Below are 8,383 nucleotides of genomic sequence, written 5' to 3'. Positions count from 1 at the left end.
TAAGAACATAACTGATTATTAATTCCTTTGTGCCTCCAGGTACCTAGACTATCTCTCTTTTATTGCAGTTACTATACTTATGGCAATTATATACTTTGATAAATGTCTTCTCTCCTATACTGTGAGTTTATTGAAGATATAAAATGGATAACATTTTTAACCAAATGGTTATCCAATTGTCACAACACCAAGCCCATCTTTATCTGAATAATTTGAGAGGTTTCACTTATCGTATGTGAAATTCCATACACATTTGGGTCTACTTCTTGACTTTCTATTATGTTCCTTTTGTTTGCCTATTTATGTAGTAATACCACACTCTTTTAATTATTAATGTTTTATATTACGTTCTTATATCATTTTTCTCCTTTTTCAAGAGTTTTCTATCTCTTATTGCTCATCTTAAAATGTAAACTTCAGAAACAGTATGGTAGGCAGAATAATGTCCTTCCTCCTCTCAAAAATATCCATGTCTTAATCCTTAGATTATGCTGTTGAAGGTTCTTATCCAAACGCATGGTATGTCTATTTGTTCAGATCTGCTTTTGTGAATTGCAGGAGCATTTTAAGTTTTTGTCATATAGTTTTTACATTTCTTGTTCAATTTATTTTGCTACATATTTTATATTTTCAGTGGCTATTGTAAATATTTTCTTTTCTTTCATTACCTCTTCTAATTAATTTGCATTTGTGCGTGTAAACACTATGGATATCAATATATTAATTTTATATATGCTACCTTACTATAGTTTTCATTAATTATTACAGCTTCTCCAGATATACAACTATATTATCATCAAATAGGGATAGTTCTACTTCTTCCTTTAACAATTTTTGTGCCTCCACTGGCTTTCTCCTGCTTGAGTACATTGGCTAGTATCTTCAACACGATATAAAATAACAGTAGGCATAGAAGGTATTCTTGTCTTCTTCTTGACTTTAACACTTTTTCCAGAAAAATCTAGTATTTCCCCATAAGTAGGATTATAGCCTATATAAGTACATTTAGAATCCATTATGTAGCTTATAGTTGAAGCCCTGTGCCTTCATGAAAATTATGAGAAGAGAGTGAGAGGAGAGAGATCTGCAGACAAAGCTTTGGAGTTCACAAATTTTAGGTGGTTGTAAGAAGGATTATTGTTTTGACTCAAATTTGTCAGCTTATTTATCATTTTGGTAAACTGTAAATGTAATCTTAAATTATTACTGTGCACACAAGTTTGAACATTTTAGTAAACTTACCAATTACTATTTATTTTTGTATTTAAAGTAATTAAGAATTACTGGTGCCAGGTGTGGTGGCTCACACCTGTAATCCCAACATTTTGGGAGGCCAAGGCAGGCAGATTACTTGAAGTCAGGAGTTCAAGACCAACCTGAACCATTAAAACAAGTTAGCCCATCAACAGTTTCTATATATCACATTACCTGGCAGCGTGCTTTACGTTGGATGGATGGATGGATGGATGGAAGGATGTTGGGTGGGTGGATGAATCAAATAGCTCTTCAAATGACTAACAATATAGCAAAAAAGCTTAGGAGGTTTTTCATAGTAACACAAAATGGGGATGTTTTAGATAAATGAACAGTCTTATATACAAAGAAGAAAAGGTAAAGTGGCACAGACAACTGGTACAAATGTCTCAGGAGGATATTTGGTATATATATGTTATAAGCTTTTAAAAATTTCTTGCCTTTTTATCCAATAGTCTAATTTCTAGTCATTTGACCTGAGGATATATGGGGGTGTGGGAGGGATGGTTGCTGGAATCAGAAATGCTCACAAACAAATAAGCCTAAGAAGGTTCATATCAGTCTTATAAAGAATAACAAAGAATGAGCAGCAGCTTATATGTCCAGTAATAGAGATTTTCAATTATATATGTATTATTAAGTTATATATTTACTTGGATATCATCTGTCTTCATACTCAAGAATGAGAGGCAAAACTTCTTTCATTCACTGGAGTATCCCCAGTGGGTATATTGCAGATTCTGCATCTATCTATCTTCTCTCGTAATTTAATTTTTTGTACATATACAATTGTTAAAATGTGCTTAGAAGTATTGTTTATGTGCCCACATCAAAAAGTTAGAAAAATCTCAAATTAATAACCTAACATCACAACTAAAAGAAATAGAGAAGCAAGAGCAAACTAACCACAAAGCTAGCAGAAGACAAGAAATAACCCAAATCAGAGCTATGCTGAAGAAGACTGAGACAGGAAAACCATTCAAAAGATCAATAAATCCAGGAGTTATTTTTTTAAAGAAATTAATAAGATAGGCCACTAGCTAAGCTAATAAAGAAGAAAAGAAAGGAGATCCAAATAAACACAATTAGAAACAATATAGGGTATATTACCACTGATCCCACAGAAATATAAATAGCCATCAGAGACTGCTATGAACACCTGTGTACACAAAAACTAGGGAAACCTAGAAGAGTTGAATAAATTCCTGGATATATGCACCCTCCCAAGACTAAACCAAGTAATTGATTCTCTTAACCAATAATGAGATTCAAAGTTGAATCAGTAATAAATAGTCTGCCAAAAAAAAAAGCCCACTACCACCAGATGGATTCACAGCCAAATTCTACCAGATATACAAAGAAGAGCTGGTACCATTACTACTGAAACTATTCCAAAACCTCATTCTATGAGGCTAGCATTATCCTGATACCAAAACCTGGCAGAGACACAAGAAAAAAGAAAACCTCAGGCCAATATCCTTGATGAAAATTGATGCAAAAATCAACAAAATACTTGCAAAACTAATCCAGCAGTACATCAAAAAGCGAATCCACCACAATCAAGTATGTTTTATCCCTGGAATTCAAGGTTGGTTCAAAATACACAAATCAATAAATGTGATTCATCACATAAACAGAACTAAAGACAAAAGTTACAAGATTATCTTAATAGATACAGGAAAGACTTTTGATAAAATTCAATATCACTTCACGTTTAAAACTCTCAATAAACTAGGTATTGAAGGAACATACCTCAAAACAATCAGAGTCATCTATGACAAACCCACAACCAACATCATATTGAATGGGCAGAAATTGAAAGCATTGCCCTTGAAAACCAGCACAAGACAAGAATGCCCTCTCTCACCATTCCTATTCAACATAGTGTTGGAAGTCCTGGCCAGAGCAATCAGGCAAGAGAAAGAAGTAAAAGGCATCCATATAGGAAAAGAGGCAATCAAACTATCTCTGCTTGCAGACAACATGATTCTATATTTAGAAAAACCCCTAGTTTCTGCCCAAAAGTTCCTTAAGCTGATAAACAATGTTATCAAAGTTTCAAGATACAAAATCAATGTACAAAAATTACTAGCATTCCTATACAATAACAACAGCCAAGCCAAGAGCCAAATCAGGAATGCAATTCTGTTCACAACTGGCACAGAAGGAATAAAATAACTAGGAATACAGCTAACCAGGGAGGTGAAGATCTCTACATTGAGAATTACAAAACACTGCTCAAAGAAATCAGAGATGACACAAACAAATGGAAAAACATTCCAAACTCATGTATAGAAAGAATCAATATTGTTAAATGGTCATACTGCTCAAAGCAATTTACAAATTCAATGCCATTCCTATGAAACTACCAATGACATTCTTCACAGAACTAGAAAAAACTATTTCAAAATCCATGTGAAACCAAAAAACAGTCCAACAGGGATGCCCTCTCTCACCACTCCTATTTAACATAGTGTTGGAAGTTCTGGCTAGGGCAATCAGGCAAGAGAAAGAAATAAAGGCTATTCAGTTAGGGAAAGAAGAAGTCAAATTGTCCCTGTTTGGAGATGACATGATTGTATATTTAGAAAACCCCATTGTCTCAGCCCAAAATCTCCTTAAGCTGATAAGCAACTTCAGCAAAGTCTCAGGACACAAAATCAATGTGCAAAAATCACAAGCATTCTTATACACCAGTAACAGACAAACAGAGAGCCAAATCATGAATGAACTTCCATTCACAATTGCTTCAAAGAGAATAAAATACCTAGGAATCCAACTTACAAGGGATGTAAAGGACCTCTTCAAGAAGAACTACAAACCACTGCTCAGTGAAATAAAAGAGGACACAAAACAAATGGAAGAACATATCATGCTCATGGATAGGAAGAATCAATATCGTGAAAATGGCCAAACTGCCCAAGGTAATTTATAGATTCAATGCCATTCCCATCAAGCTACCGATGACTTTCTTCAAAGAATTGGAAAAAACTGCTTTAAAGTTCATATGGAAGCAAAAAAGAGCCCGCATTGCCAAGACAATCCTAAGTCAAAAGAACAAAGCTGGAGGCATCACACTACCTGATTTCAAACTATACTACAAGGCTACAGTAACCACAACAGCATGGTCCTGGTACCAAAACAGAGATATAGACCAATGGAACGGAACAGAGCCCTCAGAAATGATACCACACATCTACAGCCATCTGATCTTTGACAAACCTCAGAAAAACAAGAAATGGGGAAAGGATTCCCTATTTAATAAATGGTGCTGGGAAAATTGGCTAGCCATAAGTAGAAAGCTGAAACTGGATCCTTTCCTTACTCCTTATACGAAAATTAATTCAAGATGGATTAGAGACTTAAATGTTAGACCTAAAACCATAAAAACCCTAGAAGAAAACCTAGGTAATACCATTCAGGACATAGGCATGGGCAAGGACTTCATGTCTAAAACACCAAAATCAACGACAACAAAAGCCAAAACTGACAAATGGGATCTAATTAAACTAAAGAGCTTCTGCACAGCAAAGAAACTACCGTCAGAGTGAACAGGCAACCTATAGAATGGGAGAAAATTTTTGCAATCTACTTATCAGACAAAGGGCTAATATCCAGAACCTACAAAGAACTCAAACAAATTTACGGGAAAAAAACAAACAATCCCATCAAAAAGTGGGCAAAGGATATGAACAGACATTTCTGAAAAGAAGACATGCATACAGCCAAGAGATACATGAAAAAATGCTTGTCATCACTGGCCATCAGAGAAATGCAAATCAAAACCACAATGAGATACCATCTCACACCAATTAGAATGGCAGCCATTAAAAAGTCAGGAAACAACAGGTGCTGGAGAGGATGTGGAGAAATAGGAACACTTTTACACTGTTGGTGGGATTGTAAACTAGTTCAACCATTGTGGAAAACAGTATGGCGATTCCTCAAGGATCTAGAACTAGAAATACCATATGACCCAGCCATCCCATTACTGGGGATATACCCAAAGGATTATAAATCATGTTGCTATAAAGACACATGCACATGTATGTTTATTGCAGCACTATTCACAATAGCAAAGACTTGGAATCAACCCAAATGTCCATCAGTGACAGACTGGATTAAGAAAATGTGGCACATGCACACCATGGAATACTATGCAGCCATAAAAAAGGATGAGTTTGTGTCCTTTGTGGGGACATGGATGCAGCTGGAAACCATCATTCTCAGCAAACTATCACAAGAATAGAAAACCAAACACTGTATGTTCTCACTCATAGGTGGGAATCGAATAATGAGATCACTTGGACTCTGGTAGGGGAACGTCACACACCGGGGCCTATCATGGGGAGGGGGGAGAGGGAGGGATGGCATTGGGAGTTATACCTGATGTAAATGACGAGTTGATGGGTGCTGATGAGTTGATGGGTGCAGCACACCAACATGGCACAAGTATACATATGTAACAAACCTGCACGTTGTGTACATGTACCCTAGAACTTAAAGTATAATTTAAAAAAAAAAGTCCAAATAGTCAAGATGATCCTAAGCAAAAAGAACAAAGCTGGAGGCATTATGCTTCCTAACTGAAAACTATACTACAGGGCTATGGTAACCCAAACAGTATGGTACTGGTACAAAAATAGGCATACAGACCAATGGAACAGAATGGAGGGCCTAGAAATAAGGCTGTACACCTATAACAATCTGATCTTTGACAAAGTTGACAAAAAATAACCAGCAGGGAAAGGATTTGCTATTCAGTAAATGGTGCTGGTATAACTGGCTAGTCACATGCAGAAGATTGAAATGGAACCTCTTCCTTACACCATATACACCAAATACTCAAGATGGATTAAAAACTTAAATGTAAAACCCCAAACTATAAAAACCCCGGAAGACAGGCAATACCATTCTGGACATAGGAACTGGCAAATATTTCATGACAAAAATGCCAAAATCAATCACAAAAAGGCAAAAATTGACAAATGGGATCTAATTAAACTTAAGAGCTTCTGCACAGCAAAAGAAACTATCAACAGAGTAAACAGACAACTTACAGAATGGGAGAAAATATTTGCAAACTATACATTTGGCAAAGATCTAATATCCAGCATCTATAAGGAACTTAAGCAATTTACAGAAAAAAAAAAAAACTCCATTAAAAAGTGGCCAAAGGACATGAATGAACACTTTTCAAAAGAGCACATACATGTGCCAATAAGCATATGAAAAAAGTTAAATATCACTGGTCATTAGAGAAATGCAAATCAAAAGCACAATGAGATACCTTCTCACAGCAGTCACAATGGCTATTATTAAGAAGTCAAAAAAATAACAAATGCTGGTGAGGTTGCAGAGAAAAGGGAACACATACACTTTTGGTGAGAGTGTAAATTAGTTAAAACATTGTGGAAAGCAGTGTGGCAATTCCTCAAAGGGCTAAAAACAGAACTACCATTCAACCCAGCAATCCCATTACCGGATATATACTCAAAGGAATATAAATCATTCTACCATAAAAACACATGCATGTAAATGTTCATTGCAGCATTATTCACAATAGCAAAGAAATGGAATCAACCTACATGCCCATCAATAGTAGACTAAAGAAAATACAGTACATATACACCATGGAATACTATGCAGTCACAAAAAGGGAAAAGATCATGTCCTTTGCAGGAACATGGATTGTGCTAGAGGACATTATCCTTAGCAAACTAACACAGGAACAGAAAACCAAATACCACATATTCTCACTTACACATGGGAATCAAATGATGAGAACATATGAACACAGAGAGGAGAAAAACAGACACTGGGCCCTACTTGAGGGTGGAGGTTGGGAAGCAGAAGAGGATCAGGAAAAGAAAACTATTGGGTATTAGGCTTAGTACCTGGGTGATGAAATAATCCATATAACAAACTTCCATGACATGTGTTTACCTATGTAACAAACCTGCACATGTACCCCTGAACCTAAAATGAAAGTTTGCTTTAAAGTTTTGTTTATGATGTGAATGTCGCACCAGTTTAGTTCTGAATCTTCCCACTTCTTCTGGAGGCCAACAAGAGCAACAAGGAGAGTGGAGAAGAAAAATCTCACACAATACGTTTCAATGGAACTAGGACACGAAGGAAACCTGAATACTTAAAATTGCAGGTAACTGTTTCAAAGCAGAGCCAAACAGCAAACCTATGCTGAAACAGCAAGCCCACCCTCATGGGTGGCCCAGGTGAGAGCGGTAAGTATAGAGGAAGCAGAAGAGCACCTAGATCTGGGAAATATCTGCACATATTCCCTTCCAGAAGGTTTCCTGCTGGGATAAACTCCAAATGAACCAAAGATTTGAATACAAAAAATGAAACCATGCAAGCCCTAGATAATAACTCAAATTCCTTTATAAACCTGGAGGGGGGAAGATCTTCCTGTGACTCAAAATTCAGAAGCCTTAAATAAAAGTTTAACAATTGTATTATATGAAATTTTTTTTAAAGTACAAAAGCAATGTGAAGAAACTTCTGATATATTGGAAAGAATATTTATAACTCACATTGCAGACAGAGAGCTAATCTCCCAAATACATAAAAAGTTGTAGAAACATTAGAAGAAAAAGTCCTAGCCCAACCCAAAAGAAAACACAGAACTTGAACAGATGGTTCACTGAAAAGAAATATTAAGCAAATGAAAGGAAGTTTAATCTTACCGAAATAAAGAAATGCGAACAAGGACCACATTGATCTACCATTGTCACCTACCAGAGTGGTGCAGAGAAAAAAGAGTTTGAGAACACACTTTGTTGTCAAGGCTGTGGATAAATAGGGGCTCTCATACTTTACTGGGGGTTGTCACAATGGAACAATGCCTAAAGGGTCAGGTGAAGAGGAATCTGGCAAGTTTATAAATGCATTTGCCTTTATCCAGGCAATCTTACTTGTGGGACACCTACACATGTGTGGAATGACATATGAACAAGGTTATTTATTGAAACCCTGCTTGTAGCTGCAAAATCCTGGAAAGAATCCATGTTCACACAAAGGTATCTACACTCTGAAGTTGAATATAAAGTTTGAAAGAGGTGCACACAATCAGCTCTCTTGAGCCAATGAGAGCTGGCTACAGCCTTCC

The sequence above is a fragment of the Chlorocebus sabaeus genome, chromosome 15 (assembly GCF_047675955.1).
Source record: "Chlorocebus sabaeus isolate Y175 chromosome 15, mChlSab1.0.hap1, whole genome shotgun sequence".
Lineage (NCBI taxonomy): Eukaryota > Metazoa > Chordata > Mammalia > Primates > Cercopithecidae > Chlorocebus > Chlorocebus sabaeus.
This window is presented reverse-complemented; position numbering follows the sequence as displayed.